The sequence below is a fragment of the Amborella trichopoda genome, chromosome 13 (assembly GCF_054954075.1).
Source record: "Amborella trichopoda isolate Santa Cruz 75 chromosome 13, AtrichopodaSantaCruz75HAP2 v2.0, whole genome shotgun sequence".
NCBI classification, from domain to species: Eukaryota; Viridiplantae; Streptophyta; class Magnoliopsida; order Amborellales; family Amborellaceae; genus Amborella; species Amborella trichopoda.
In genome coordinates, this window is record NC_142348.1 from 10,348,799 (window position 1) to 10,368,325 (window position 19,527).

Below are 19,527 nucleotides of genomic sequence, written 5' to 3' on the forward strand. Positions count from 1 at the left end.
TGACAAACCAGGGAGGCCAAAAATATGAATGCGCTTGCAATGAATGCAAGTTATTTTGAATTCAGAAACATTTCACTGAGTGTTAGAATGATCAGACTGATGACAGAACCAATGAATGGTCAAGTCCAGTCAAAATTAATTCAATCCGTAGGTTGAAAGGGAATTAACAAAAAAATAAATAAATGAAAAATAGCTTAAAAATATGAAATATATTACATAAAAAATTGCCCAACTATGTTCATCCAGCCCAACTAGTTAAAAACGGTTGATCACTAGATCCAACTGGTCAAAACCAATTTAGCAAGAAATGGGCATTTAGACTGAGTGATCAAGATGGCAGAACCACACCATGATATAAAGTCATGCCCATTTTCACCAAACACAACTTTTGCTTTGGACCAAACTGGCCAAGCCACCAGACGGCAATCCGACTAGTTGGACCAATTGATTCAATCAGGTCCTTATAATAAATAATGGGTTTAGTTGGGCACTTTAAGATCTGAATTATGGGGTAAATTTTAACAAGGGACCAGACAAGCCACCAACTAGACATTGCATCTATTTAGTGAACCAACTTTTTGACATACAAGTATCCCATGGATTGCCTCCCCCTACTAGCCACGAAAAAAATAACTACTTGAAATTAATTAAGAAGGTATTATGACTGAAAATTTATAGGTTTCGAGTCAAAATTACTAATTTTTCTCATCCATAAGGGAAAAAATTCTTCCAAAATAAAATAAAATAATAATAACAAACTAAAGATTCATATGAGTACATTTTCCCCCTTATACATGAATGAATCAACAAGAAATAAAGATTGGCAGAAACACAAATAGAAGCTTTTCTGTCACTCCCATATCCTTTTTTCTTATTCTTAGATAAAAAAGAACTGCAAATAACAGTGAGGAACAAATTCTTCCAAAATTACGAATCAAAATTACTAATTTTTCTCATCCATATGGGAACAAATTCTTCCAAAATAAAAAAAAATAATAATAACAAACTCAAGATTCATATGAGCACATTTTCCCCCTGATACATTAATGAATCAACAAGAAACAAAGATTGGCACAAACACAAACAGAAGCTTTTCTAACACTCCCATGTCCTTTCTTATTCTTAGATCAAAAAGAACTACAAATAACAGCAACGAAAAGAAAAACAAAAGAAGAAAAACCAAACTTCTAAGGGAGATTCATGGGCCGAAGTCATACCCGGAGTGACTTTCTAGCACTGGGAATCCGTCGCTGAAACCCTGAACTTCTCCTCTTGGGGGTAAGAACAGGACTCAAGATCAGGAACCCATGTGCTTTTCTCTTCAAAACTGCTTCCTTTCTTCATAATTGCCGCTTTCTCACAAACCCCACATATTTCTTTTGAACAAAAAAGCTTCTGGTAATATAAAACCAAAGCTTCGTCCCAAGAGCTGGATGCTAGTAATGTGCTACCACCGATGACGCTTTCTGGTTATTTTTCTCACCATGGAAGCATCTGGTGCTAAGCCACTAGCATCCATGCAAGCTCCTGGTTCTAGCTACCAGCCATGAGAGCTTTTAGTCTATATGGAATGAAACCATTGAAGATTCCCGTTAATAGTTACCAGCCATGTATGATGTCCGAGCACTTGTCTTTGATCCATCGAAAGCTCTTCCTAAATGATGCCTTCACTCTTCCTTCCACAGCATAAACTTTGTAGCCTGCAACCCTCTTTCTCCTCTTCACCTCTGGGTCACTCAGCCGCCATGACTTACTGCCGGAGGAGCTCTTGCTCTTCAGTTTCACTTGGTTTCCACCATGACCATTAGCAGACGGAGCATTCTCCCCATTCACCATCTCAGTTCTGGAATGGTGATCCGCCATTTTTGAACGAGGGCAAAAGAACCCTGTCGATCCCCTTTTCACACAGTAAATTTAATTTTCTAAGTGGTTGTGTGCACCAAAAAACAGAAAAAAGGGAAGACAAAGAAGCACAGGATTGGGGAGGGGGGATAAAGGAAAAGCTTTGCTTGAATATGAACTGTTTTCTTCTTTTCTTTGATAATCAATGCTTGAATATGAACTGTTGAGCCCCTGATATGAATTTGAAAGAAGAACAAACGGTCAAGGAACTTAACTGAGCTCTCTGTTAAGCGGTTTAACATTGAGAATATGAATTTCAGCAAAGAAAAACGGTTTTAATCTAAGAAATGCACAATAATATAGAAAAAAATCATTGAAACGCAAGGGAATTCTCTGAGGATCAAATCAGGAATTACACATATAAGAATATCTGAGGCAACAGCATTGATTACGTATCTTAGCAGACCTGCAATTCCATGGAACTTTTACAGAGACAATGACCAGTCCCAAATCAAACATATAAAAGATATGGAGTAATTTCCAAGTAAAATTCAAAGAAGACACTGAAAAAAAGGCCAAAATAACCTACATATATATCATGACCCATAGAAATTCAAAAAATAATTACAAAAATCACTGAGTATAAAAATCAGACTGATGCCCTCCACATCAAATATATTCCAACATATCAAAAAAAATAAAAACACAAATGGACTAAAACCATGGAAAAATGGACTAACTTCCATGGAAAGAGCCAGATCCACACACAAAGGAACTGTAGATAAGCATATCTACACCAAAAAACAAAAGGAAGAAGAAGAAGATAATTGCAAAAAGACTAATAATACAGTAAGATTTCAGAGAGATCTTGAAAGAAGTTATTTAGCAAGTAAAACCTCAAAACAACTTTTTTTTTCTGATAAATGTAAACTCAGAGGTTCCCAAAGCCTAATCGAATACATGACAAAAGAGAGACGTGATAATACCTGATCAGGTGTATGAATAGCTTCAAAGAAACTGAAGCACCTGAAAATGACTTCTGGCAAGAGTTTAAAAGGGGATTGCAGGGTCTAGAGAGAGAGAAAGAACAAAACAGAGCTAAAATAAAGCGCAGAGATGAGAGAGAAAGACCCTGGTTACGGGAAATCAAAGAGAGTGATCACTGTTCTGGCTTTACAGAGAGGAGTAATTAATATAGTGAATCCATGACATTGGTCTAGAGAGAGAAATCCCTTCTTTCAGGTAATGGGAGAGATGGTCTAGAGAGAGAAAGAGAGTAGAGTTCCATTCATTTTAAAAAGAGGAAGTTAGGTTTCTTTGTTTTGTTTATTTGTGTACAAAAGCGGACACGTTGTGTGGCTTAAATTATTGTAATTATTGAGAGAGTAGGAAATCAGGGACCCCTTTTTTGACCGGGTTTGGGGGGACTAGGACAGCTCCACTAGGGATGGCTTTGGAAGCAATACTGACCCTGCTTTCCTTTGAAATATCTTGATTGGCCTTAGTTCTACTTTTTGAAAGTGATGTAGCCGCAGTGGCAGCAACATCTATAACCATAGATTTGGGGAAACTACAAATGGGACTCTTTGTTTTTTTCTGTTTTCTTTTTATAGTCTTTCACTAAAGCCAGCATGTATTATCTATAGACTTTATAAACTTGGCCACAATAGCCATCATGTCCAAAGTTTATATGCTTCCAAAGTGCATAGGTTGTCCAGCTTGTATTTTTTTGGATATTGTAAGTTTTTTTTTTTTTTTTTTTTTTTTTGTCTAAAAAGGGCGAGGATTTTGAATATTTTTTGAACATGTCCCTGGTACATGAAGTGGATTGCGTTAGGTAGACATACAGTATAAAATGTTGTCGCATCTTATCGAGCATCTTGAACTTATGTTAGGAATGAAGGAGCAAGATTCATGTAGCCAACCCTAAATAATTGGGATAAAACTTTTGATGTTGATAATGATGAAAATCTTTTGGGTAAGTTTAAATACTATTAGGACCATTTATTTTGATGATGTATTCACCTAATTCTAGCCATCCAACTAAAAGAAAAAAGAGACATAATGTATACTATGTATGTGCTTAAAAAAATAACTTCTTATGATTGAATTAGAGACTTTTCAATTTTTGTACAGTAAAAACAAAGTTTTTTAAACTCATTACTTTTTTGAAAGTTCATGTCTAGTTAATCTAAAATGGTTCCCACACTTTTAGATCTAAAAAATCTTGTTAAATTGATCTTTAACCCGAGAGAGGTAGTGCATGCTATATGCTCCCAAAAGAGTATGCTCTAGAGCCTCTTTTAGCATTTCTCTCCAACCAAACCAACCAATCCAAATGAGAGAACTACAATTTCTTTGTTCCACTACCAGAGCATCGGCTCTGTCTCCAGCATTTTACCCAATCAAATCCCTATATCCATCTTACATGTAAATTATATTGGTGAGAATTTGTTTTTTTTTTCTTTCTGGTCAATCTAAACAATATAAATTTATAAATTCTATGTGTATAAACACCTTTGGAGAAAGCACTGTTTTCAATGTAGCATTCACCCCCACTCTAATAAACTCAAGTTATAAAAAGGTTTAGGCGAGTCTATACCAAAGTTAAAATCAAGCCTATATCACCTCGGTGCGTCTATCCCAAAGTTACAATCAAGCCTATATCACCTTATTTTCCTTCAATTTGCTCACCTAAAAAGTAAATCTTGATTGCAATGAATGCTTGATTTGGACCACATGTTAAACATAAATAGTGATATATTCTAGTAAGGTGAGATGAGGGGTGTCAATAGAAGAGGTAGGGTGGGCTAGGATTCAGTGGGGAAGACAGGCTTCTGCCCGTTTTTTCAAATAGATTAGGAGTTAGCTTTTTTAAGGTGTTAGTGGGGGTGGTGTTAGCTGTGGGAATGACTAGGGTGTGGACGTGCTACCACCACAACCCCAACCCCCATTCCCAACGATTTACTATTTTATTACGTGTGATATACACTTTCATATCTTGTTACATACTCCTTCAAAATGATAGATTAATATTTCTACTATGGCATTTCCAAAACAAGGATTTGTGAATTTTATTTCTATTACCTCATTTTCAAACTCGACTAGGGAGGAATGTGAAGCCCAAATTTGAAGCATTGATCTTGAAAAGTATCATGTGGCAAAAGCTTGATGAAGATATCATCTACTTGATTACGAAATGAAACAAATTGAGTGACAAGTAATCTAAGAGCAATATTTTCACATGCAAAATAATAGTCTAACTCATTGTGTTTTGTCGAGGTATTGAAAAAAGGATTAATTGTCATGTAGAGAGCACTAATATTGTCAAAAAAACATTGTGACTGAGGAAAAAGTACCCCAATAACGCCACATCAATTATGCAGTAGTGGATGTCAGAGATTGGTATTCAGCTTCAGCACTTGAACGAGTCATAATCGACTGTTTCATAGCACTCCAAGATATGCAGTTGGAACGAATATTGAAGCAAAAACCAATGGTTGAACGGCGAGTATTTGGGCTCCCAGTCCAATTTACATTAGAGAAAACATAAAACTCAATAGAGTAGCATGTAAGATTCTTATACCACAAAACTGTGTACCATTGAGATAACAAAAATTTCTTTTAACTACCTGACAATGTGCAATTGTAGGCGCATGCATAAATTGACATTTTGTTTTAACATTATAGAAAAGGTCAGATCATGTGATGATAACGTATTAGAGTATACCAATAATGCTCTAATAAAGAGATGGATCAGAATTCCCATAAACATTATTATTCATTGATAATGGTATTGAAATAGATTTGGCACCTAGCATCTAAGCATGATCAAAAAGATCCATAGTATATTTGAACTCCACCTAAAAAATAAGATACTTCTACGCAAAAAAAGCAATGACGGGGTCCAAGATCTTTTATTGTAAATTCCCTTCCAAGTTGTGAAACAAACCATTCTAGAATATTTGAATTATCATAAGTAACAATAATATCATCAATATAAAGGAGAATGATAATAGTGGCTTAAGTAGAGCAACAAACAAATAGAGATGAATCAATTATGCTACCAAAGACACAAAATATAATAAGTCAGCACTAAATTTGACCAAACAAGACCCAAGGTTTTTGCTTGATACCATATTTCCAAGCATGATTTGGATATTCAGAGCTCAAAAATCCAATTGGTTGCTCCATAAATATAGGTTCCTTAAGAAAGTCATACAGGAAAATATTTTCACGTCAAGCTATTTGATAGGTCAGTGACGTACAATAGATATAGTAAGCACAATTCGAACACTAGGATGCTTAATCAATTCAAGCAACTTGATATCCTTTAGCAACTAGTTTGTCTTTAAGTCTCTCTGAACTATTATTAAACTTTAATTTAGTTTTTTAGACCCAACGATAACCAACATCGTTTATATTTGGAAAACATGGAACTAGCTCCCAAGTGGAATTAACGTGTGAAGCTTCAATTTCCTCTTCCATTGCATGATGTTAACCCAGATGACTTAAGGCGGACTTAGTGGATTTAGGTTTAGAATGGATAGCTTTAAAAGTAATGGAGATTAAAATAGTGGCTTTAACAAATACTTTAGCTATAGTATGTGACCAACTATCCAATTGAACAAATATGAAGAGATGGATTTGTACAATAGGGAGAAGACATTACTTGGGTTGAGGAACAACTTCAAGATGGAAGATCGGTGTTGCTCTAATACCAAAAAGAATTTTTGAAGAGAGCAAGGAATTTTTTAAGAGATAATAGTGCCCCACACTAATTTGTAGTAGTTATTTTCATTGTACATAAACTAGTGATATAATAGTATAATATAAAATTTCATAACTTGTTACATAAAATACATTTTTGCATTTTGTTATATTCTCTTCTTAAAAGAAAAACACAATATTTCTATTGTGGCCTTTCAAAAACTGGGATTTATGAATTTTGTTTCTATTAGACACCTAATGCATGCCTCTTATGCAAACATGATGAGGAGTTTAGGAATCATTTACGTATATTATCCGTATGAGACATATGTTCGCACATTGGAACTTTTGAATTGCAGTGGGTAATGCCGGCAACTCCCTGTCCACTCAATGAAAGGGCTTTGATCATGGAACTCGCGATCTTAGCCACCATCTAGTATATTTCATTAGAGTATAAACTCTAGGGCTTTCAATAATCCTTAATGAAACCTACATTCTCTAAAAGTTAAAATTGGAGCAATAATTAAGCTTAACTTTGATGGTAGCTTTCGAGAAACCTTCGACTGGCAAGAGTGGGGAGCCGCACTAGAGATTGTAATCAGAAGACGCTTACATGTTAATCGAGGCTCCCCTCCTTGTTTGTCGATACAATGACATTGGAATCATATATTTGCTCCAAGAAATTCAATTGCTAGAAGGGACCCATCTATTCTATTGTCATTATAAAAGGACATTCTTGAAACAATGTTCAACTAGCTGTTGGCAACTATCAATCAAACCTCAGATAACTGTGTCAAAAAAAACTAGTTGTTGGCACCACATGATGGTATTCAATGAATATGGTATAATACTTCTCACTTAGATGTTTTTTTAATACATTCTTGCATGGAGACCAATATTGAGGCAGATGCACTATCCAAAAGAGTTGTGAAGTCCTTATTTAGAGTATCACAACTTTTAATGCTGCATATAATCTATTGTAAATAGACTCAGTCTCATGAATCACTAGACATACACACTCGTACACCGTTCCTGACAACCAATAGAACTAAAAACCTAACAATAAAAATAAGGAAAAACTTTATATAGGGATACAACCTTATAACGTAGAACTACGGATGCACTTTAAAAATCCATCGGAAAAGGTAGTTTAGTTATTAGAAAACCCTTTGATTGATCATCTCGGCATAGACATGTATGACCATAAAAAATAAAAAGATTTTAAGTCTCAAAAATAGTGCATTTTACAACATATAATCTACACCGTCCATTTTCAAGATTTTCATATGTTTATAGATCTACTTGATTTTAACCATTTTTAATTTTTTAAATTTTATAATTAGATATAAAAATATATTTTGAGATAATCCTAAAAACATTTTACATAAAAATTATATACTATAATAAAATTTGAAGATGCACCTTACCTCTACAACAACGGATGCATCAATATGCCAACTGCACCCTAAAAATAATGATTTAGTGCTTTCTTAAGAACCTATCATAGAATATGGGCATGAGAGATGTCCAAATGGGCTTTCACCTTACCATACATAAAGGTTTAGAGTGCCTAGTTCGTTGGGTGTGAATGCAGAACCATCTAATGGAATTAAATATGGAAATGGTAAGGAGATGCAAGAGATTGATCCACAAAATATCTAGGTCATGGATCATCAAGGACTGACTGGTCTGGCTGCTAATCGATTGCTTTGGTGGTATGGAAGAAAGCAAAAAAATATTTGGTAGAAAATTAGTCAAAATTAGTGTTTGACTAATCAGACCTACATATTTGAATTACTTGAACTGGCTAAACAAAATTGAGTAATTTTTTTTTATAGAAAACTCATTTGAAGAGTTATAACCCTTCACAAAATTACCAAGGGGGTCAAAAAATCCTAATTCATTGGAGCATTGCTTTTTAGTTTCATTTAATTGAGGTAGCTCCTAAAACATTATTAAAAAAATTATTTTCATTCAGGGTTGGGAGTCCTGAACCAAATAAGGGACTTTAGTGATTTGACACACCTAGAATAAGCGGAGGGACTCCCATCATTTGGTTGGGGGCTCCTACGTAGGTCAAATTATTAAAAAGCATGTGGTTGTTCAGGGTTTGCAACTTAACAAAGGGTAATTTAGATCTTTTTAAAAAAAAAATTGAAAAGGTACCTAAGAAATGAAAGTTAAAAATAATCCTCCAATATTAATTGAGATATTTTGACTCCCTAATGATTTTGTAAGGAGTTTTAACCTCATAAATTATTTTTATTTTTTTTAAAATCATATTTTGAAACTATTATTTACATATTTTTAAAAAAATATGATCCAACAATATGCCCAAGAGTTAGATTGATTTTGATTACACAAAATACTCAACAATTTGATGGGCATTCTGATTCTTATCATACTGATAGAACGAGTGTTGGATGACATCTTGGAGGTCGATGTTACTCATGGTGAACAATAACTAGCTAAAATTAACAAAGGAAAAAGTCTATATAAGGTGTCCGCGTTATACTGTAGAAGTAAGGCACACTTCAAAAGCCCGCCCAAAAAGGTTTTTTTAATATTTGAAAAATTGCCAATTGATTATCTCAACTTTGAGATGTATGTTACGAAGAAAAATGACTTCGAGTCCTAAGAATAGTGGATCCTGTAGCATATTATCTGGACCATTTGAAGTATTTATGAATCTACTCAATCTACACTATTTTTAAGTTTTAAATATCGTAATTAAATATAACAATAAATTTTAGGGAAATGACATTTACCCCTCTCCCAAAACTTCCATCCCTATTAGCCCCTTAGGTTCACCAGAATCCCTTGTACCCCTTTAAATTTAAAATTTTGGGACTCTTAGCCCTCTAATTGTGTTTTTTTTTGTTTTTTTTTTACAAATTTGATCTTTTTATTTTACAAAATTTTCCCTTCATTCTCTCTTCTATTGCCTAAAATCAATCTGACCTCCGTGGATCCCACCCTATAAATTCTGACATGAAAAAAAAAAATGAATTTTTCTTTAACATTATGACCTATTTTACAATTATATCAATATCGTTTGAACTTGAAAAATGATTAATCAAAATATTTGTTACTATTGTTAATAGTTATTATTATTTATTTATTAAATTTTTTTATCAAAATACTTATTAGAGATGAAATATTTAACAATTAATAAAGTATTATTGTTATTATTACAATTATTAATTATTATCATCAATAAAATTTATATATCAAGTCACAAAAAAAATATGAATGACTAATATATGGGTTTGTCATTTTGTAAAACAAAAAGATCAAATTTATAAAAAAAACCAAAAAAAATATAATTAAAAGGCTAACTGTCCCAAAATTTAAAACTTGAGAGAGTGCAAGAGAATTTGGTTAACCCCAAAAGTTAATAGGAATGAAAATTTGAAAGACGAGATTAGAGGTCATTCTCCCTAAATTTTAAAAATATCTTCCAGTACCAAAATTGCATCTTGGACAGGGTTTGGAGAGACACCTTACTTTATGTTTAAGATGGATGCCTCATATAACCTAAGCAATTACAATTACAATCTTACCCAAGTGGACCTACCCCCACACTCACTTTCTCTCTCTACCTAACTCAAACCCTAGTTTCCCTTAAAACCAAAGTGCCCTAAATTACTATATTGCCCACCTGTGACTGTAAATTTCTTTAATGTTCCATCAAATAAAAATTCTTTCTTCAATCAAAGCTTTAGTGCTTTTTGGATTCGGGGGTACATTGTGTCAAAGGAGGCTGCTATGGGGTCCAAATGATGCAAGAATTTAGAAGGATAAGAGAAACAAAGGTGGCAACACTCAAAATAGAAATTATGGTGTCAAATGTGGGGTTTCCCTTTTCAAATTAACTTAAAGGTTTTTTAGCACCTTTACTATTCTCCCCCAGGAGCATATTGTATACTTACTCCCTCGGATAGATGCTTCTCTTATGAGCATTTTATTTTTTTCTAAAATTTTGAGAACCACCTAATAATAGCTAGATAATTATTTTAAAAAAAAATTTGGATTTTGAGTTGTCTAACACTTAAATCTCACCATCTAAAAATTAAACATACCTTATTCAATATTGAGACATTAAAATTTCAAGCCCATGAATAAAATTTGAAAACTTTTATTATTGAGGTTAGTCTACTCGAATTCAGCAAAAATCGAACTTGAGATGTAGTATGCTAAATACCAGTTGCTGACCACTCACCCTATTCAATCTTGAGACATTAATTTTTCAAGCTTGAGAATGAAATTTGAAAACTTTTTTTTATTGAGGCTAGTCTACTCAAATTCAGCATGAATTGCACTTGAGAAGTAGTGCTGCTAAATACCAGCTGCTAGCCACTCCACATGGGTCATTCTGAGATTGGACGGTGATGGATGGAGAGTTTTAAAATTCCTATAATGCTTTACTCAATTCTTATAAATTCTTGACAAAGCGGATCTAATCAAGTGTGTGCTCTCATTTGTTTTTATGAATAAATAGTTTTAATGATAAATATTTCAGTCCTCTAGAAATGGAAGGACCGTATTTCTCGGTTTCAAAGAGGGATGGGTGATTCTGATAGTTCCTTTGTGAGCACGTGCCTTTTGGTAATTTCGTATCGAGAGCGCTCAAGAGGATATTCTTTGTATTAAAACCTGCCACGTGTCGCTAAAAAGCCAGCGAAAAGGTCGGGTTAGTGGCACCCAGAGAATATTTATCTCGGATTTATATATAATTAGAAAGCGGATGACCGAAATAGTGGTAAGAAAAGGGCAAATTATGTACCCCTCATAAATATACTTTATGGACATCCAATGCTCAAATATTTTTTATATTACATTTTTAACTTAATTATTATATTTCTTTACTTTTACCTCTTTAATAAATAATAATAATGATAAAAAAAGTTAACAACTCCTAATTTTTCATTTTATTTCATAGTAGACCTTTTTTTTTTTTTTCTTTCAAGCGGTACAACAAAACTCTCAAGTATTTCACCATACCCCATTATCTCTTGTGTCCGACGTTTATTGACTTTTGGTCACAAAAACTATCCCAGCAAATTGTCTCAATCACTTAGGTACTGAAAGTGTAAAATAGGAAAACAATTTGTTGATGCTAGTTTTTGTGATTAAAAGTGATTAAATCATAGGTTAAAAAAATAGAGCTAAAATGAGTAAAATTGATCTAAAAGGTGATGTTAATGCCTTAACATATATTTTAAAACTTTAAGTTTATTGAGAAATGAAACTTAAAATAAAAAATACGAAGATATTTTCTCAAATATCATGTATCTTAAAAGTTACTTACTATATTTGTTAATCTTTATCTTCCTTAGCACTTATCTTTTTCCTATTTAAGTATACTTTAAATCTCACAATAAATCTAACTAAATATTTTCAATAAATTTAAACTTAAAAAAATTAACTTACCGCATATTTATCTTTTTTAAAAACTCACGCTATACATTCTTAATAATTTGCATCACTTAGACTCTTGTCAAAGTTGTAGGTGATCGTGTTGTTGCACTCCATGTTCTATAATTTAGGTACCATATTCCAACTATCTCGCTCGCACCCATTTTCTCTCTCCCCCTTGATTCTCTCTCTCTCTTGCCCTTTTTCTCCCTCGGTCTCACTTACCATGTCCTCTCTCTCTCAATTTCTCTTTGGCTCTTTCTCTATCCTTTTCACACCTATTTTCTATCTCTTTGGGATAAAATATGCGTTTATTGTTACACTCTTTGCAATACTTTTTTCTCGCCATTGCACTGTAATTTTTATGGAACTTTCAAATGGTTGGAAGATTGCTAAAATTTGTATGGATTTAGCCTGTGGATCGAGCTTTAAGTAGAATAATTTTTGTAATTACCTAAGATCAAATATGTGTTTTAAACTTTTAGGAATCTTTTGAGATTAGAAGTTTAATTACCTGCTATGTCCGCAATTGTTTATTAATCAGGAAGCCCAGCCAAAGAGTTCCAAGAACCTTTCAAGTTGCCACGGCTCTAATAGAGAGATAAAAGGACATTTGTGAAAAAGAAAAGAAGTTATAAATGGACATAGATGTATTAAACGAAAAATAAAGATAAGTGTAACAAATAAATAACTATGAAGATTATATTTGCTAATTTCCCTAAATTAATAGACTATACTTTCAAGCCGCCATAGCTCTAATAGAGCCGTTACTGAGGTAAAAATGACATTTGTGAAAAAAATAAGAAGCTAGAAATAGACATGAATGTATTAAACGAAAAATAAAAATAAGTTTAAAAAAGAAAAAATATCTTTATAGCCTCAATAATTAAGTTTCATTTCACAATACTCTCAAAGACTTTAAAAGTCTCATTTATCCCTTTAAGCTATTTAAACTTGTTTTTTAGGCCAAACAAATCTAAAAAGATAATGCATTTTTTAAAAACCATCCTCCAAAACTTCTAGAGAGAGAGAGAGAAAGAGAGAGAGAAGGATTTCATGGAGGTGAGAGATTACCAGGAGGAGAGAGAGGTATTTGGAGAAATACGGGAAGAGAGAGAGTGAGAAATGCAGGAAGAGAGAGAAAGAGAGATGGGATATATAAATGAAGAGAGATAAACGATTGGTTTTAGAAATAGCATATCTTTCTCACATTTGTTTAGGTTAAAAATTTAAATTTAAAATTGTCAGGGGGTTATATATATTTTTTGAAACTTTGGATTTATCTAGAAATGAAATCTAAAAATAAAGGCTATGGAGATATTTCCCTTTTAAAAAATAAATAACTATGATGGATATATTTGCTAATTTCCCTAAATTAAATAGACGATAGTATAATAATATATTTGCATAAAACACAACCAATATAATAATTAAAGCTCCAGGTAACGGGAGAAACAAAGAATAAACCTTTGTAGAAGAAAAAAAAATCATAAAATCTAAAAGTAACAAATTTCTTAAGGGATGGTATACTATGAGATTGTTTATCATTTGTACAATGATGTCATAATTACTCCTAGCCATTAGAAGTTAAATTGAAGAAAAAAAATTATATTAGGATGCTACCTTATAATGTAGAACTATGGATGCCCCTCAAAAATCCATCGGAAAAAGTAGTTTTAATGTTGAAAAGCCCTTTGATTGATCATCTCGACATTAAGATGTATGATTATAAAAAATAAAAAGATTTTAAGTCTCTAAAATAGTGCACTTTACAACATATTATCTACACCGTCCATTTTCAAGATTTTCATATGTTTATAGATCTACTTAATTTTAACCATTTTAAAAATTTAAAATTTTATAATTAGATATAAAAATAGATTTTGAGATAATCCTACAAACATTTGACATCAAAATTATATACAATGATAAAATTTGAACGTACACCTTACCTCTAGGCTTACGGATGCATCTATATGCCAACTACACCCTAAATTGAAGGGAAAATATCTTATTATTCTCTATTTTTAAATTTCATAGCTTATGAGACCCAAAAATTGAAAACATTACTTGAATGCAAAAAGTCTCCATCTTTTCTATCTTACAACCTTTAGACCCCTTTGACCATAAATTATTGACCTAAACAAATACTAATATGACACCCTATCCAAACTCTATCTCTATCTCAAAAACTCCAACTCTCTCTAAACGCCCCTTGATTAGACCTACTTGCAGGTCTCTCCATCCCTTTCTCTCTCTAAAACCCACGTTCGGCGCAATTTGCATCTCTCTAGAAAGCATTCTCCTTTTTTTATTATTATAAAAAATCATATATTTCATTAACAAATGATTATTTAAAGTACCCAACAAGGCTAAGCATCAGTTCTTACAGGGCATGTACAATACATGTGCCCAACAAAAAAGAAAACCCTAAAAAAAATAAAAGCAACCCTAAATTAAAGAAAACGCCATTCTCTCTGCTCTTTAGCAAATGCCTTTGAACCACCATCGGGCGGTATTTTCTTGGGAAAAGGGTACTGTGAATGTTGGGCAAAACCCCACCATTGGCAATGGTGACAGTCCCAAGCAACCTGCTCAACTCCTCATCGTTTCTCACTGCAAGTTGGATGTGCCTTGGAACGATTCTTGACTTCTTGTTATCACGAGTAGCATTTTTAGCAAGTTCCAACCATAGTTAACAAGGCGGGGACTACCAACAAATTGGCTCACCATAAAATTATAAATAAATCTTTTTTATTTTAAAAAGTCGGATGAAAAAATCAGGTAAAAAATACGGATCGACAAAATTACTTCATATAAAGATATCGCTAATATATAGGATTAGGCTAAAAAATTCGGATAAATTTATAATATTAGAATTTTAAAATTCTAAAAAGTAAAAATTATGTCAAAGCTATCAATAACTAATGACTGCAATTTGCATACAGATGTATCTGTAGGTGTAGAAGTAAGGTGCACCTTCAAATTTTATCATGGTATATAATTTTGATATAAAACGTTATTAGGATTATCTCAAAATCTTTTTTTATATCTAATTATAAAATTTTAAATTTAAAAAATGGTTAAAATCAAGTAGATCTATAAACATATGAAAATCTTGAAAATAGACAGTATAGATAATATGTTGTAAAATGTACTATTTATGAGACTTAAAATCCTTTTTTTTTTTCATAGTCATACATCTCTATGTCGAGATGATCAATCAAAGGGTTTTTCAACATTAAAACTACCTTTTATGATAGATTTTTGAAGTGCATTCGTAGTTCTACATTATAAGGTTGCATCCTTATATAAACTTTTCTCATAACTAATTCATCCATAAAAACTCTATTAGGCTAATATAATCGAGTCAATTAATTTAAATGCCTCTTGACTCTTATTCAATCATCTAATATTAAATACATAATTAACTAGTATATACCAAAAAAATGTATCATATAAATCTACCCATGAAATATTTTAAGAAACATTCCACCAACTTATTATATATAAAAAACAAATATACTATATAAATTTATTCATTGAATACTTTAACTATAGTATGGTGACAAATATTCTACATAAATTCATTAAATACTTAAAACCAGCGTTTTAAAAAACGCCGAGTCGAACCGGACTCGCCCGGTTCGACTCGGAATTCGCGATAAGGGACCGGATCCGTTGAAAAATCGGGAATCGTCCGGTTCTAGAGAGAACTGGACGATTCCGCACAGTGACTCGCCGATTCACTGTACGGAATCGGCGAGTCCGTATGGTTTTTTTTTTTTTTTTTTTTTTGGTAATCCATGATAGATTTTTTTGTAATACTTGATCGATTTTTTTGTAATCCATGATCGAATTGTTTTTGTTTTTTTGTAATCCATGATCGAATTTTTTGGTTTTTTGTAACCCATAATAGAATTTTTTGTAATCCATGATCGAAATGTTTGTTTTCTTTTCTTGTAATCCATGATCGCTTTTTTTGTTTTTTTTTTTTTTTTTTGTAACCCATGATAGAATTTTTTGTAATCCATGATCGAATGTTTTGTAATACATGATCGAAATGTTTGTTTTTTTTTTGTAATCCATGATCGAAATGTTTGTTTTTTTTTTTGTAATCCATGATTGAATTTTTTGTTTTTTGCTTTTTTTGTAACCCATGATAGAGTTTTTTGTAATCCATGATTGAATTTTTTGTAATCCATGACCGAACTGTTTTTTTCTTTTTTTGTAATCCACGATCGAATTTTTTGTTTTTTTTTGTTTGTTTTTTTTTGTAATCCATGATCGAATTTTATGTAATCCATGATCGAATTTTATGTAATCCATGATTGAATTTTTTGAAAATTTGTGATTTTTTTTTTTTAATCCATGATCGAATTTTTTTTTGTAATCCATGATAGAATTTTTTGAAAATTTGTGATTTTTTTTTTAATCCATGATCGATTTTTTTGAAAATTTGTTATTTTTTTTTTAATCCATATTATTCAAAGAGAAAATGAGAGAGATGATGATTCTGAGGCCACCCTATCCCAACCATATTATTCACATATCGAGTCCCAACAGCAACAGTGTAGGGATGAGCACGAAATACTGTAAATTAAATGCTGAATGGCGGTTCATGCAGGGAAAGAACATATCAATATTCACATATTCATTCAAAAACATGAAAATTCTTAATGGAGTACCCTCATTTTTTATTGAATTCCTAAAAAACAATATTTATAATGAATTTTAATAATTTTTTCGAATTTTTTTTAAGCTTTATTCTGACCGATTCACCCGATTCTCGATCCGGATCGCCGATTCGCCGATCCGAATCTGTTTTTTGGAAACCCGATCCGGGTCACCGATCCGTTTTTTTAACCATTACTTAAAACATCACATCTACTTAACTGGTACCAAAAGAAAGTTCACGATTTTTATTTTTCTTAGTACAATAATTTAACTATAGTATGGTGTCTATAACTATGGTTAAAGTTTTATAAATTTATTTAATTGAAAATAAGCTCTTAGATATTTGGGTTTCACGTCGTGTTTATGGTTTAGAGAGAGAAGAAGGACGAAGGAAGAGGCTCATAGCCACAACCGTTTATAGAGAGAGAAGAAAGAAGTAGGAAAAGTTCATACGCTTGGTTTATGGAGAGAAAAGAAAGAAGATAGAAGAGTTTATCGGCTTTCCAAACCTTAATGGAAGAGGGTCTAACTGATTTTTAGAGAGCGAAAAATACGCTTGGTTTATGGAGAGAAAAGAAAGAAGATAGAAGAGTTTATCGGCTTTCCAAACCTTAATGGAAGAGGGTCTAACTGATTTTTAGAGAGCGAAAAATAAAAGGAAAATGTGATGCTGATTTGGGATAGTTAAAAGATGATTTTTCTATCTCATTTGAGTTTTTGTTGTTCGAAAGAAAGCTCTAATTATACTGAGTTCAATATGCAAATGTGGTTTGGAAAAGAACTATGGGATATAAATTTTTTTTTTGGGTTTTTTTTAAAATAATATTGTTTTTTCAAAAACATGAAAGTAGTAATTGCAAAAATACACAAAACAGGGAAAAAAAAAATTATAGGTATAACAAGATACGATTTTTTGGTCTGATTTAAATGAAATTGAATTATAAAAAAATAGCGTTTTAAACGTTTTTATGAAAGGTACCCTATTTTTTCACGACCTTTTCAAAGGTTGCCGTTTAAAACCGTTTCCATAAAAACGCCTATTTTTTAAAAAAGTCGCCGATTAAAGGGGGATTTACTGACCATGGTTCTAACACCTCGGCAGCAAGATACTCAAGAACAGCATGATAAAGAAGAGCACCAGCACCAACCCTCTCTGCAAATTCCCTGCCTTAGAAAATCGAGCAATTCGACCCACTGGAATTTGGAGACCAGCTTTGCTGCTCCTCGATGTCGTCTTCTTAGAGCCTCCTGATCCGATGGCCTTTCCTCTACCCGCCATATCTCGTCTCTCTCTCTACACAGTGGGGCTCCCTCCAAATACACAGCAGGCATGTCCATCTCCAAATGCCTTTCTTCCTCTCCTCTTACCATGCCACTCTTGTCACCTCTTCTCTCTCGTTCCAAACCCCTTTCTCTCTCATCCGAAAACTCTCTTTTTCTCACATCCCTACTTTCCTCGTTTACTTTATCATGAATTTTGTATATTACTATACTTTCTATTTATTTACACTAATTTATGAATTTCAATTGTTTTTCTTTTTCCCCAATATGTTTGGATTTTTCCCGTTGTTTTTTTATATTTTATAGTTTTTTTATTAGTATCTTTTTTAGGTTTTTACCATTATTTGGATTTCTACATATTCCTTTAAAAAATTTCTTGAATTTCGGGCCGTTTTTTGACCCTTACATCGCCACTGGTGTGACTCGGCCAAGTGCGAGCTGAGTAACAGGAGTAATGTGACTCAAGCAGGGAACTGGTTGGGTCCTCACAAGAAGCAAAGCTCTCACAACTGGTTGGCCCCTCCAGTCAACACCATCAAACTCAACTTTGATGGTTGTTCACTGGAAACCCAGGGCCATCAGGGGCAGGAGGGGTTTTCCGTGATCATAAGTGCAATATTCTCCTCACCTACTCGTAAAACGTCGGACATGGAGATTCCCAGTTCGCCTAAGAGATGGCTCTCCTGCTGGGTATCAAAAAATTCAACCCCTATTGGGGTCAACACTTGGTGGTGGAAGGAGATGCCCAAAACATCATCTTTTGGGCAGCAGACACCTCCCTTTTTTCTTGGTACCTCTCTATGATTTTTTATGAAATCAACTATATATGCAGGGATATGAACGTCTTATGGAGTCATATTTGGCAGACGTAAAACGAGTTTGCTGATCTTCTTCCTAAAAACGGAGCACGGCCAAGTGTCGAAGACCCCGACCAGTCTATCTCCTTTTTTGCTTTGGACCACATAGGCCCTTTTTTGGCTACACTCCAATTTTTGTAATCAAGCAAGACGGGGTTGATTTTTTGTATAGGGTCTCCGGACCTATTTTTTTGACCAAGGTACCTGCCTCGAGGGTACTTGAGGTCCTCTCTCCCCCCCTTCACTTGTATTCGCTCTCTTAGATAAATACAAAGTTAACATTATCAAAAAAATGTGGCTCAGGTGGGGATCGAGTCACTGCCTGAACAGGTTTTAGAACACTGCTTGTACGTTGTAGCAAGGTATTATTGTGAACATGATTATGAGGGTGTTTTAACCACTTTGACTTCGTATATTTCTTTGGTTGTGAAGATGGCTAGTGGAAAGAGCTGCTTTTAGCCACGGCTTATCTATTTTCTTATGGTATTGGAGTTATTCAATTATAGCTAAAGCCTTCAGTCGGAATAATATGATCATTTGTGTCCCCTGGCATTAGATTTCTTTGGAATTTCACCGTGAGATTTAACAACACAAGTTGATAATCAGTAAGAACCAATTTCTGCATTGTGTTTATTTCATGCAAGAAATTCATTTGTTTGTGTTATACATGTGACCTTCAACGTAGTTAAATACAGAGGACCTTTGTTCAATGACTCAATAATCAATATGAGCCTATTGGGGG

The 19,527-nt window shown here is 33.1% G+C and overlaps 2 long non-coding RNA genes across 2 annotated transcripts; one reads left to right on the top strand and one right to left on the bottom strand.

The window, feature by feature from the left end:
- Positions 1–1,091: 1,091 nt before the first annotated feature.
- LOC148779023 (uncharacterized) lies at positions 1,092–3,098 on the bottom strand. Its single transcript, XR_016046871.1, has 2 exons — positions 2,829–3,098; positions 1,092–2,073 (listed from the first exon to the last, which is right to left on the bottom strand). It is a non-coding gene; the product is annotated as an uncharacterized LOC148779023 (long non-coding RNA).
- Positions 3,099–17,713: 14,615 nt separating this feature from the next.
- LOC148779024 (uncharacterized) lies at positions 17,714–19,251 on the top strand. Its single transcript, XR_016046874.1, has 2 exons — positions 17,714–17,975; positions 18,761–19,251. It is a non-coding gene; the product is annotated as an uncharacterized LOC148779024 (long non-coding RNA).
- Positions 19,252–19,527: the final 276 nt, after the last annotated feature.